General features: G+C 45.1%; 1 protein-coding gene across 2 annotated transcripts in view; it reads left to right on the forward strand.

Annotated features, from left to right (window-relative positions):
• The window catches only part of adarb2 (adenosine deaminase RNA specific B2 (inactive)), an 857,007-nt gene that overhangs the window by 209,756 nt on the left and 633,065 nt on the right, over nucleotides 1-14,186 (forward strand). The gene's annotated exons all lie outside the window — the stretch shown is intronic.

Below are 14,186 nucleotides of genomic sequence, written 5' to 3' on the forward strand. Positions count from 1 at the left end.
GTGATGAGCACAACGAACGCCGAAAGAACTTGCCTGTCATCTGTGAACATCCAAAAATGTTTCAACACCAATTAATTGCTTTTGAATAACAATCACTTCAGTTATGTATGACTTGGTTTCGATAAACCAGGTGTATTTGATGGCTTCTTTAGATAATTTCCTCAGCTCTAGTATGACATACACGACAAATTCTATGCGAAAGGTAAAGTCGCCATAGTCCCAGACTGTCCCATAGTCCACAGATTGCTTTCCCTTTGCGGGGTATGGTGGTGATTTAACCTGAGGATCACCACACCTCAGGCAAGGTGCAAGGTTGAATAATCTTCATGACTAAATGACTAATTTAAATTCTGTGGAATTGCTGTGTATTTACTGCAGCAATTCATCATTCTTCTACCTCTCCTTTTAAAATGTGCCGACATTATCAACTTCTCAAATTCTTCACATCTGCTTTTCAAATCTGCCATTGCCATTGCCTCTTCCTCCAATAAAAAAGCCATGCTCAGTCCCTCCATTTTCCCTGATATACATGTGCTGTGTCGAATCTCTCTTTTCCATCTGAGGTCCTGGAATGTGCTCCTACTCAGCGTCGCTATCAGTCTCGCTGTCTGATAGCCTACGATCTAACAATAAGGTGGTCCTGGTCAAAGCCATCATTATATTTCCTTGTGACTGTAACCTTGGTTCTATGTCTCTCCTTACCAGTGTTATAATTGACCACTCCATTCTCTCCACTGCTTCCCAGTTGTCCATCTCAAAGGCATCACATTGCTCACCAAAGTCAGCAAACCTAGAACATCAAAACTACAACTGTTTCTCTGTCTCCTCCCTCCAGTCCCTCATGTGCAGACAAACCTTGGCAGCAGCACCATGGCGATCACCTTCCATTTGTTTGCATACAATACATAGCCATGACAAGGAAATTTATAACTAGAATTGACCTGTCATCAAACCCTGGATGAGCCACACTTGCTCTGATTTAATATTAACACTAGCACTAGAACTTTTCAAATATAAATATTTGTCTAACTCTTTTATTTTCATATACCATACCCTATCTACCAGCTAAGCTTTGTAGTTCAACCTCAAGCCCCAAGCTAATACCCGTTACCCCTGAACCTCAATATTCTGAATTAGAAATCATCAGACATGTGTCAACAAAATCCTCTACGCTCGATTTCATCTTTAATCTGTAGTCTGCTACGGCCCTTTATGGCAACATATGTCTTCTATTATTCTATAGAAATCCTGCAGTGCAGAATGAGGCCATTTGACCCATTAATTTTGCACTGACCCTCGAAAAGAGCACTCTACCGAGGCCCCTTCCCCACCCTATCCCCATACCTTGCACATTGAATGTGGCCAACCCATCTAACCTACACAAGTTTGGAGGTAAAGATGTTATTACTGAGTTAACCTGACACAAATCCATAGAGTCCATTGAATCCCTACAGTGCAGAAGGAGGCCATTCAGCACATAGTCTGCACTGATCCTCCAAAAGAGGACTCTACCGAGGCCCACTCCATCGCTCCCTCTCCATAACCCCACCTAATTGGCACATCTTCAGACACTAAGGGGCAAATTTAACATGGCCAATCTACCTAACCTGCAGATCTTTGGATTGTGGGAGGAAACCGGAACAGCCGGAGGAAACCCACACAGATACGGGGAGAACGTGCAGACCCCACACAGACTGTGACCCAAGCCCAAGCCCAGAATCAAATACAGGTCCCTGGCTTTGTGAGGCAGCAGTACTAACCACTGTGACACATGGATCATATATTTAGCTAGCCGTGTAGTGTACTGATTAGGGAAGGTTTAAATACTGTTATTGTGCTGAATTTCAATTGATTTTTCAATTGTAGATCTTCTCTACTTCTCTAGCACCTTTTCTGATGGTTCAGTCGCTGGCCACAAAAATTTTTGGGTTCGGAACATGGGAATGCCTAGGTGATAAAAGACTAAAGTCCATCTAGTTTGCCTTATAACCTCCTGTTCCTCTCATGATACAACAATAATGCTGTTGTTGACTAATCATAGCAATCAATCTCCAGCAGGACTCATGGGATTGAGGGTAATATATTATCTTGGATTCAGAATTGGTTAACTGACAGAAAACAAAGAGTAGGAATAAATAGGTCATTTTCAGGATGATAGGATGTAAATAGTGGCATGCATCAGGACTTAGTGCTTGGGGCTCAGCTATTAATAATCTATATCAATGACGTAGATGAAGAGACTGAGTATAATCTAACCATGTTTGCTAACAATACTATGTGAGAGACAAGGCTGCGAGGAGGAGGCAACGAGGCTGCAAAGCAATTGGAAAATAAAGTGACAGATGGAGTGCATTATGGGGAAATGTGAAATTACCCACTTTGGTAGGAAGTAAATAGTATTTTAAAAAGGTGAACAATCACTGACTGTTGATATTCCGAAGGATTTATGTGTCCTTTTAGACAAACCTCAGAACGTTAACATGTAGGTACAGCAAGCCATCAGAAAGGCCAATGACATGTTAACTTATACTGTAAGCTGTTGGAGTAGAGGAATAGAAAAGTCTTGCGCAAATTATTGGTGAAACCTGACTGGAAGTACAATTTCAGTTCGCTGACCTACGGAATGATATACTTGTATCATTATGCTATGGCCCTTTCATTTTGGAAATATGATTTTCAAACTTTCAACTCACTGGAAACTTTGCAAATTGAAATGAAACAGAAAAAAAATTATTAAAAAATGAAAGGCCACCTACCAAGGTGGAAGCAAAAAAGCAAACACCCTCAGGGGAGTGTGAAGAGAGGGACCGTTCCTATAATTCAACGACCCATCAGAATTTGACACTGTCTACGGAAGACACATTAAAATGCATGGTATTGGATATTGAAATAATGGCTACCACAGGCAAACTGACACAAAACTCCTTGGAAATGCACAATAGGTGAAGTATAACAGACCAGGTTGCAGCCACTGCACAGAGATTGCAAGAACGTTTTCAGAAGAGGAAACACGCTCTCTCTGTGTCTCTTTTGGAACAAGTGTAGAGGTTAGGTTAGCACAGTGGGCGAAACAACTGGCATGTAATGCAAACAATGCCAGCAGCGTGGGTTCAATTCCCGTACCAGCCTCCCCGAACAGGCGCCGGAATGTGGCGACGAGGGGCTTTTCACAGTAACTTCATTGAAGACTTATGGCAATAAGTAGTTATTATTATTACTATTATTACTCGGTATTGAAGTCACATTTACTGGAAACTTACCAGCGAACCGAGATCTCATAATAGTTGCAGCATCTTCTACATCTGACCACATCCATAACATCAGAGAGTCCAAATCAGTGGCAATGTTTGAAAAACTGCATCTCATTGACAATTGAAAGGCACTTGACCATATATTCGTTTAACATTTTTAAAATCGCATTCTAATTTCCCTTATTTCTGATACCTGAACATGACTTTGCACTTTTATTACTTTCACCCTCTGGTTCAGTGATTAATAAACATTCTCTTTCTTTGGCTCAAGAAAACCATGTGTGATTGGCTGCTTATTGCCCACAGCTTAAATAGTTAAATATATTTGTGTTCGGAAAGACGTATCCTTATGTAAAAGAAACTTAAACTTTTGTTGTGACCAACCAAGGAGGCTGAATAGAGGGGAGCCAGTTCACTTTTTCTCGCCTGATTTTAAAATTGTTATTTTATTCATTTGCGGGATGTGGACATCATTGGCTAATTATAATAATTGCCCTAGAGGCGGTGCAATGAAGGTTAACCCACCCACCCAGGCACTGCCTTCTTCCAGACCCTTCCATCAGGCAGAAGGTACAGAAGTCTGAAGACCTGCACATCCAGACATAGGAACAGCTTCTTCCCCACAGCTACAAGACTCCTCAACGCCTCCCGCTCAGACTGATCTGTTCCCTGTAAGAACACTATTCACGAAGCCCTATGCTGCTCTTGCTCGTGTATTTGCTTTGGTTGGCCCCTTGTTCCGCACTGTAATCAATCACTGTTCGTCGATGTACTATTAAGTCAATGTACTCTGTTGATTATTCTTTTTGGCTACTATGTACGTACTGTGTATGTTCCCTCGGCCACAGAAAAATACTTTTCACTGTACTTTTCACTGTACTTCGGTATAAGTGACAATAAATCAAATCAATTAGATATATTCCTGATATGGAGCATCACTTGCAAAGCCAGCATTTATTGTCCATCTCTAATTGTCCTTGAACTGGATTGCTTGTTAGGCGATTTTAGAGTCATGTAGGCTAGAGAGGTTTTGGCAGGATTTCCCCCTTCCAGGACACCAGATGACAATCGATGACAATCAGAATACCGTTACCGTTATGGGCAAGAGGGGTTTTAATTTATCACAGTCACGATTTCTCCCCTCGCCACCCATCCATAAATGGAAACTCGAGATAAGGTAAAATCAGAGGGTTCATTTATTTAACACAAACTCAAAACTCGGGAAGAGGGTTCGCAACATCTGCAAACCATCCCCCCCCCCCCCCCCCCCCACATTTTTCATTCATAAGATAAAAGAGGGATAAGGGAAAGTAAGAGGTACAGAGCAAAGACCACGGCCAAAATATAGCATATTGTTTCACATGAGCCCAAATTCCAGAATCAAAATAGTGCATCGACTGGCATATTCTTTCAGAAAGGTTAGCAGGGTGAAGATAGTATGGGGTGATCCATTCTTCCAGCAGCACTGATCCATGAAGGAAGAGGAATATAGAGTTGAATTAGTATTGTAGTCGGCACTGGTCCAGAAGTTCAGGAGCTCCAGTAGAAACTGTGCAGATGGGGGCGAGGCAATTTAATCTTGGACAGAGCTCTAGTCCTGCTGATGTTTTGTGTGGTGGAAGATTCCAAACTGCCATCATTAGCTTCACAAGGCAATGTTACAGATTCCAACAGATTGTGGGTTGCAGTCATGTGACATAACTCCCACTTCTTTCCTTTGGTTTGAACAAAGGAGATATATTCCTGGTCTGAATTCCTGAGAGGGTTGATTTTTCATCCATTAATGATGTTGATGTGGAGATGCCAGCGTTGGACTGGCATGGGCACAGTAATAGGTCTTACAACACCAGGTTAAAGTCCAACAGGTTGGTTTGGAATCACTAGCTTTCAGAGTGCAGCTTCTACCTCTGTTGAATGAAGAGGTGGGTTCCATAAACACAGATATAGACAAAGTCAATGATGCAAGATAATACTTTGAACGTGAGCCTATGCAGGGAAGTTTACCAGAGGTTTTAATCCATTTCCATTAGCCAGGACTTTGCCTCAGAAATGTAAAGGGCCTCTGTGCATTTCCCGGGGAACTGATGGCATTAACACCTCTTTAGACATAACAAGGTTGCTGTAGTTTTCTGAAGGCTGGAAATTGCTTTGGGGTGAGTCATTGTCAGCCATGGTTTCAGTCAGTATAAAGCCTTTGTCCATTATATATATTTGAAATAATTATAGCCACAATGATATAGAAATATTTTCTTTCGTGACATCATGGTGTGACACTAGTATTATACTCCAGATTTTTAAAATTAGTTTTATTCAAATTTGACCAGCTGCCATAATGGGTTTTGAACCTGTATCACCAGGCTCCTAAATGACTCTCTTCTGGACTGACCTGATTCACACTACACCCCTGTATGCTTCACCCGATGCCGATGTTTATGTAGTTACATTGTGTACTTTGTGTTGCCCTATTATGTATTTTCTTTTCTTTTCATGTACTTAATGATCTGCTGAGCTGCTCGCAGAAAAATACTTTTCTCTGTACCTCTGTACACGTGACAATAAACAAAATCCAATCCAACCAGAAAATTAGGCTCAGTCTATGAATAAGTAGCCCTGTCAAAGTGCCACTAAACTAGTGCTTCCTGCTCATAGTTCTTGGGTTGGATTCTCCGCAAACCGGCGGTGAAATCGCGTTAAGCAACGGGGCGGAGAATCCAGTTTCCTGCATGAAATCGGGACCAGCGCCGGTTCGGCGATTCTCCACCCCCCCCCCCCCCCAAAAAAGTGGCGTACTCAGGGAGTACACCGCGCAGAGTATCCGCCATCTGAGGCCATTGCCAGAGGCCCGTCCCACCATTCCTCGTCCCTGACCGGCTGAATTCCCGACGGCATATTTCTAATGTGGTCCCTGCCATTCGGGAAACTTGTGAGGTGGCTGCAGACTCAGTCCGCGGCCGCCATAGTCAGGGGCAGGCCGATTGGAGGGAAGGGGGGCCTCATTTGGGACTGGGGTATTTTTGAACGGGCGGTCCGGGTCGGGCGTGCAGCCGATCGGGGGCACTATTTCCCCGGTCCAGATCCGTGGTCTGAGTCTGCCATGGAGTACGGCGTGGCCGCTGGAGGACGCTGCCGTGCGCATGCGCAGCCTCTGACCTGGAAATGCGGGGGGCCGTATCGGCAGCTGGAGCTGCGAGCTCCACGGCAGCTTCCTGCTAGCCCCGTGCAGGGCTGTGAATCTGTGGCCTTTGGCGCCAGTTTTTCTGGCGTAGAAGACAACAGTTTTCATGTCGGCATGGGGACATAGTCCCCAAAAAGAATCCAGCCCCTTATGTTTTTATCAATTAGTCTGCAACAGACTAGCCCAGCACCCTCACACCTCAGGAGAATGTGCCCACAGAGGTGGGATTTTTGTTTTGGAGGGAATGGATGCTCAATGGAGTTGGGCCTGTCGACCTCAAAAGGAATTTGAATGCAGCCACAGTGGCTACCAGGTACTAAGGTGGGCTGTTAAAAAACCCACCTTGGTGTTCAGGGACTTTGTCCCAGTTGTAATAAAATCATGAAGACAGAAAACAGCCCTCTAGCTCTTACCCCTCACACCCTCTCACAACCACATACTCTCAGTGCACAATCCATGTCAATTTATGCGGCTCCACCCACCCCAATGGCTCCTCAGACCTCCAACCCAAATCCCACTCCTCATGGCCCTTCACACCCTCCATTCCAACTACTGGCAGCTTCATGCCTATTCACCCAGTATACACTCTGCACCGAAACACTGAACCCTACAGTAACAACAGTATGTATGATAAAGCTTTAAAAACTGCATTCATTCACTGCATAAGACTATGAGACCATAAGACATAGGAGCAGAATTAGGCCACTTAGCCCATCGAGTCTGCTCCGCCATTCAATCATGGCTGATATTTTCTCATCCCCATTCTCCTGCCTTCTCCCCATAACCCCTGATCCCCTTATTTATCAAGAACCTATCTATCTCTGTCTTAAAGACACTCAGTGAATTGGCCTCCATAGCCTTCTGCGGCAAAGAGTTCCACAGATTCACCACCCTCTGGCTGAAGACATTCCTCCACATCTCTGTTTTAAAGGATCGTCCCTTTAGTCTGAGATGGTGTCCTCTGGTTCTAGTTTTTCCACAAGTGGAAACATCCTCTTTCCAGGCCTCACAGTATCTTGCAAGTTTCAATAAGATCCCCTCTCATCCTTCTAAACTCCAACGAGTACAGACCCAGAGACCTCAAACATTCCTCATACGACAAGTTCTTAATTCCAGGGATCATTCTTGTGAACCTCCTCTGGACACTTTCCAAGGCCAGCACCTCCTTCCTTAGATACGGGCCCAAAACTGCTCACAATACTCCAAATGGGGTCTGACCAGAGCCTTATACAGTCTCAGAAGTACATCCCTGGTCTTGTATTCTAGCCCTCTCGACATGAATGCTAACATTGCATTTGCCTTCTTAACTGCCGACTGAACCTGCACATTAACCTGAAGAGAATCGTGAACAAGGACTCCCAAGTCCCTTTGTGCTTCTGCTTTCCGAAGCATTTCCCCATTCAGAAAATAGTCTATGCCTAAATTCCTCCTTCCAAAGTGCATAACCTCACACTTTTCCACATTGTATTTCATTTGCCACTTCATTGCCCAGTCTCCTAGCTAGTCCAAGTCCTTCTGCAGCCCCCTTGCTTCCTCAATACTACCTGTCCCTCTACAGATCTTTATATAATCTGCAAACTTAGCAACAGTGCCTTCAGTACCTTCTTCCAGATCATCAATGTATATTGTAAAAAGTTGTGGTCCTAGCACAGACCCCGAGGCACACCACTAGTCACTGGCTGCCATCCTGAAAAAGACCCCTTTATCCCCACTCTCTGCCTTCTGCCAGTCTGCCAATCCTCTAACCATGCCAGGATCTTACCCTGAACACCATGAGCTCTTAACTTATTCAACAGTCTCCTACGCAGCCCCTTGTCAAAGGCCTTCTGGAAATCTAAATAAATCACGTCCACAGGTTCTCCTTTGTCTAACTTGCTTGTTACCTCCTCAAAGATTTGTCAGACACGACCTCCCTTTGACAAAGCCGTGCTGACTCAGTCCTATTTTACCATGCAATGGGTGTATTCAATTGGAAATCCCAGTGCAGCCCTGAAAAGTGATAAACATCCAGACCGTTTAAAATATCAATAGAAGAAACTGCATACATTTGAAATCTCGTTATCTCGTGTAAATAAACACTGTGCACTTAACAGAACACAGCAAAGAGAAAGAGTAGTCAATCAAGCAATGTTTCCCTGGGGCTGTTTAAAAAGGGTAATAGATGTCTGGGCTCTCAACCAAGACTCATTATGCATTCTTGGATGAGAGTCCAGCGATCCATTTCTCTGTTGAAACAGCTGCGCCTCAGGGAAACATTGCCTGATTGGCAACCTTTTCTCTCTGATCCATTCTGTCAATTGCACAATGTTTATTTGTACAAGTTAAATAGGTTTCAAGGGCTTGCAGCTTCTGCCATTGAGCTGGGATGATGACACTTTTATCTGTCATTTTTATGAATTAATACTTTTTAAAAAATAGCAAACATGCTATTGTTACTATAGGGTTCATTGATTCTGTGGAGAGTGTACACTCGATGTATGTGCATGGAATAGCCATAGGCTGGCATGGGAGAGTATGATAGGCCATTGGTGGTGGGTGGTGTTCAGAGGCTGACATGGAGAACATGAGGCACAATGGGGGATATGTTGGGGAAATGGTTGGCACAGAGGGTGTGAGGGGTAATGGAGGGGTGGTGGAGGACATCATTTGGAGTGGAGGGTATGGAGGCCATGGGGATTAGTTGGAGGGGCATTGGTGAGCAAGGGACATAGGTTAGGCATCTTAAACTAATCTTTCATAAGGTTCCATCATCCAGGTTATCTTTCATGACACTTCTGTGGAGTCATGAACTGCAAGCCTTTGAAAAGCAGGCCCAGCTCCATGTAGAATGTGAAGGGTCAGGAGATGCTTATTTCTGCGATGGTGTCAGCTACATTGGGAGTGCAGGATATGGGCTCACAACCTGCTCCAGCCCACACCCTTATCCCACTCACTGAGAAATTGGGAGCGGAATTACAGAATCATGTCCCAGCTGCCATTTTTAAAGATCAATGGAATCTTCCCAACTTCATGACAACCCAGTCCCCTTAGGTTCAATGCCACTTGTTCCTCGTAGGCATCCTACGGGCAAGATCTTCCGGCTGTTCATCTTCCGGTCCCGCCGGTGGTGCTTCCCCGCCACGGGTTTCCTGGCGGTGTGGGGTGGATTCAATTGGAAATCCCAATGACAGCGGCAAGACCAAAAGATACTGTCGCTGGCTAATGAGAGGAGTTATAGGGAGGGAGTCACACCTCAGGTAAAAGAAGAAGGTAGATGGGTTACCGTCAGGGGAGGGAGAGGGAACCGGCAGGCAGTGCAGGGATCCCCTGTGGTCGTTCCCCTCTATCACAAGTATACCGTTTTGGATACTGTTGCGGGGGACGACTTACCAGGGGTAAGCAATAGGGCGCAGGTCTCTGGCACAGAGTCTGTCCCTGTTGCTCAGAAGGGAAGGAAGAAGAGGAACAGAGCACTTGTCATTGGGGACTCCATAGTTAGAGGAACAGACAGGAGGTTCTGTGGGAATGAAAGAGACTCATGGTTGGTGTGTTGCCTCCCAGGTGCCAGGGTTCGTGATGTTTCTGATCGTGTTTTTGGGATCCTTAAGGGGGAGGGGGAGCAGCCCCAAGTCGTGGTCCACATAGGTACCAACGACATAGGTAGGACGAGAGATGGGGATTTGAGACAGAAATTCAGGGAGCTAGGGTGGAAGCTGAGAGCTAGAACAAACAGAGTTGTTATCTCTGGGTTGTTACCCGTGCCACGTGCTAGCGAAGTGAGAAATAAGGAGAGAGAGGAGTTGAACACGTGGCTACAGGGATGGTGCAGGAGGGAGGGTTTTGGTTTCCTGGATAATTGGGGCTCATTCTGGGGTAGGTGGGACCTCTACAAACAGGATGGTCTTCACCTGAACCAGAGGGGTACCAATATCCTGGGGGGGGAGATTTGCTAGTGCTCTTCGGGGGGGTTTAAACTAATTCAGCAGGGGGATGGGAACCTAAATTGTAGTCCCAGTGTACAGGATGTTGAGAGTAGTGAGGTCAGGGATAGGGTTAAAAGTTCGAAAGAGAGCACCGGCAAGAAGGACGCTGGTTTGAAGTGTGTCTACTTCAACGCCAGGAGCATCCGGAATAAGGTGGGTGAGCTTGCAGCATGGGTTGGTACCTGGGATCTCGATGTTGTGGTGATTTCGGAGACATGGGTAGAGCAGGGACAGGAATGGTTGTTGCAGGTTCCAGGATTTAGATGTTTCTGTAAGAACAGAGAAGATGGTAAAAGAGGGGGGGGGGGGTGTGGCATTGTTAATCAAGGAAAGTATTACGGCGGCAGAAAAGACGCTTGAGGACTCGTCTACTGAGGTAGTATGGGCCGAGGTTAGGAACAGGAGAGGAGAGGTAACCCTGTTGGGAGTTGTCTATAGACCTCCGAATAGTTCCAGAGATGTAGAGGAAAGGATTGCAAAGATGATTCTCAACAGGAGCGAGAGTAACAGGGTAGGTGTTATGGGGGACTTTAACTTTCCAAATATTGACTGGAAATACTATAGTTCGAGTACTATAGATGGGTCAGTTTTTGTGCAGTGTGTGCAGGAGGGTTTTCTGGCACAGTATGTAGACAAGCCAACAAGGGGCGAGGCCACATTGGATTTGGTACTGGGTAATGAACCCGGCCAGGTGTTAGATTTAGATGTAGGTGAGCACTTTGGTGATAGTGATCACAACTCGGTTATGTTTACTTTAGCAATGGGCAGGGATAGGTATATACCGCAAGGCAAGAATTATAGCTGGGGGAAAGGCAATTATGATGCTATTCGGCAAGATTTAGGATGTATAGGATGGGGAAGGAAACTGCATGGGATGGGTACAATCGAAATGTGGAGCTTTTTCAAGGAACAGCTACTGCGTGTCCTTGATAAGTATGTACCTGTCAGGCAGGGAGGAAGTTGTCGAGCAAGGGAACCGTGGTTTACTAAGGATGTTGAAGCACTTGTCAAGAGGAAGAAGAAGGCTTATGTTAGGATGAGACATGAAGGCTCAGTTAGGGCACTTGAGAGTTACAAGTTAGCCAGGAAGGACCTAAAGGGAGAGTTAAGAGCGAGGAGAGGACACAAAAAGTCGTTGGCGGATAGGATCAAGGAAAACCCTAAGGCTTTCTATAGGTATATCAGGAACAAAAGAATGACTAGAGTAAGATTAGGGCCAATCAATGATAGTAGTGGAAAGTTGTGTGTGGAATCAGAGGAGATAGGGGAAGCGTTAAATGGATATTTTTCGTCAGTGTTTACACTGGAGAAAGACAATGTTGTCGAGGAGAACACTCAGGTTCAGTCGACCAGGCTAGATGGAATTGAGGTTCAAAAGGAGGAGGTGTTAGCAATTTTGGAAAATGTCAAAATAGATAAGTCCCCTGGGCCAGATGGGATTTATCCTAGGATTCTCTGGGAAGCCAGGGAGGAGATTGCAGAGCCTTTGTCCTTGATCTTTATGTCGTCTTTGTCGACAGGAATAGTGCCGGAAGACTGGAGGATAGCAAATGTTGTCCCCTTGTTCAAGAAGGGGAGTAGAGACAACCCTGGTAATTATAGACCTGTGAGCCTTACTTCGGTTGTGGGTAAAATGTTGGAAAAGGTTATAAGAGATAGGGTTTATAATCATCTTGAAAAGAACAAGTTGATTAGCGATAGTCAACACGGTTTTGTGAAGGGTAGGTCATGCCTCACAAACCTTATTGAGTTTTTTGAGAAGGTGACCAAACAGGTGGATCAGGGTAAAGCTGTTGATGTGGTGTATATGGATTTCAGTAAGGCGTTTGATAAGGTTCCCCACGGTAGGCTATTGCAGAAAATAAGGAAGTATGGAATTGAAGGTGATTTTGCGGTTTGGATCAGTAATTGGCTAGCTGAAAGAAGACAGAGGGTGGTGGTTGATGGCAAATGTTCATCCTGGAGTTCAGTTACTAGTGGTGTACCGCAAGGATCTGTTTTGGGGCCACTGCTGTTTGTCATTTTTATAAATGACCTGGAAGAGGGTGTAGAAGGATGGGTTGGTAAATTTGCAGATGACACGAAGGTTGGTGGAGTTGTGGATAGTGCTGAAGGATGTTATAGGATACAGAGGGACATAGATAAGCTGCAGAGCTGGGCTGAGAGGTGGCAGATGGAGTTTAATGCGGAAAAGTGTGAGGTGGTTCACTTTGGAAGGAGTAACAGGAATGCAGAGTACTGGGCTAATGGCAAGATTCTTGGTTGTGTAGATGAACAGAGAGATCTCGGCATCCAGGTACATAAATCCCTGAAAGTTGCCACCCAGGTTAATAGGGCTGTTAAGAAGGCATATGGTGTGCTAGCCTTTATAAGCAGGGGGATTGAATTTCGGAACCACAAGGTCATGCTGCAGCTGTACATAACTCTGGTGCAGCCGCACCTGGAGTACTGCGTGCAGTTCTGGTCACCACATTATAGGAAGGATGTGGAAGCTTTGGAAAGGGTTCAGAGGAGATTTACTAGGATGTTGCCTGGTATGGAGGGAAGGTCTTACGAGGAAAGGCTCAGGGAATTGAGGTTGTTTTCGTTAGAGAGGAGAAGGCTGAGAGGTGACTTAATAGAGACATATAAGATAGTCAGAGGGTTAGATAGGGTGGACAGTGAGAGTCTTTTTCCTCGGATGGTAATGACCAACACGAGGGGACATAGCTTTAAATTGAGGGGTGATAGATATAGGACAGATTTCAGAGGCAGTTTCTTTACTCAGAGAGTAGTAGGGGTGTGGAACGCCCTGCCTGCAACAGTAGTAGACTCGCCAACTTTAAGGGCATTTAAGTGGTCACTGGATAGACATATGGATGAAAATGGAATAGTGTAGGTCAGATAGGCTTCAGATGGTTTCACAGGTCGGCGCAACATCGAGGGCCGAAGGGTCCGTACTGCGCTGTAGTGTTCTATGTTCTATGTTCTATTGACAAGCCTCCTCCTGCCATCGAGGAACACGCCGTGGGGAGGCCAGGGAATCTCGCCCTATATGTACCACATTTAATTTCTTCAAACATCCTTATTTTGTATCTAAAAGTATTAATTTCTGGAATAAATCCATCTCATTTCCACCTGAATGAGTCAATAGTATTTGCTTTCAGAATTTCTCTTGGGAACCTACTCGATTGATTCTCCACTCGCTCACCTGAAATCTTTTAAATGTATCTCCCCCCCATCCGCCCCCATATTAATCCTCTTGTTCTGTTGTTCTGGACAAGTTGAGAAACCTTGCCATGATCTATGTTGACTAATCCTTTCTGATCTTAAATGCAGCAATTAAATAGATGCAAAATGCAAAGTAGGAGCAGGGATAATCCACTCGGCCCTTCCAGCCTGCTCTGCCATTCAATAAGATCAATGTAACCTCACTTTGACATTCCCAGTTGCCCATGATAACCTTTCACCCCCTTGCTTCTGAATAATCTATCTGCCTTAGCCTTAAAACTATTCAAAGACTGCTTCCATCACCTTTTGAGGAAGAGAGTTCTGAAGTCTCATTTCCCTCTGTGAGAAAAAAGATTCTCCTCATCTCTGTCTCAAATGGGTGACCTCTTATTTTTAAGCAGTAACCCCCTAGTTCTAGATTCTCCCACAAAAGGAAATATCGGGATGAATTCGCTGACAGCGAGATCTCTGTTCCCGCTGCTGACCAATGGGATTTCCCATTGTGGACACTCAACACCGCCGGGAAGCCCAGGGGCGGGGTGCACTGCCAGCGGAACATAGAATCCTGCCGACAGAGAATTCACCCCA

Source organism: Scyliorhinus canicula, chromosome 5, assembly GCF_902713615.1.
Source record: "Scyliorhinus canicula chromosome 5, sScyCan1.1, whole genome shotgun sequence".
Taxonomy (NCBI): domain Eukaryota; kingdom Metazoa; phylum Chordata; class Chondrichthyes; order Carcharhiniformes; family Scyliorhinidae; genus Scyliorhinus; species Scyliorhinus canicula.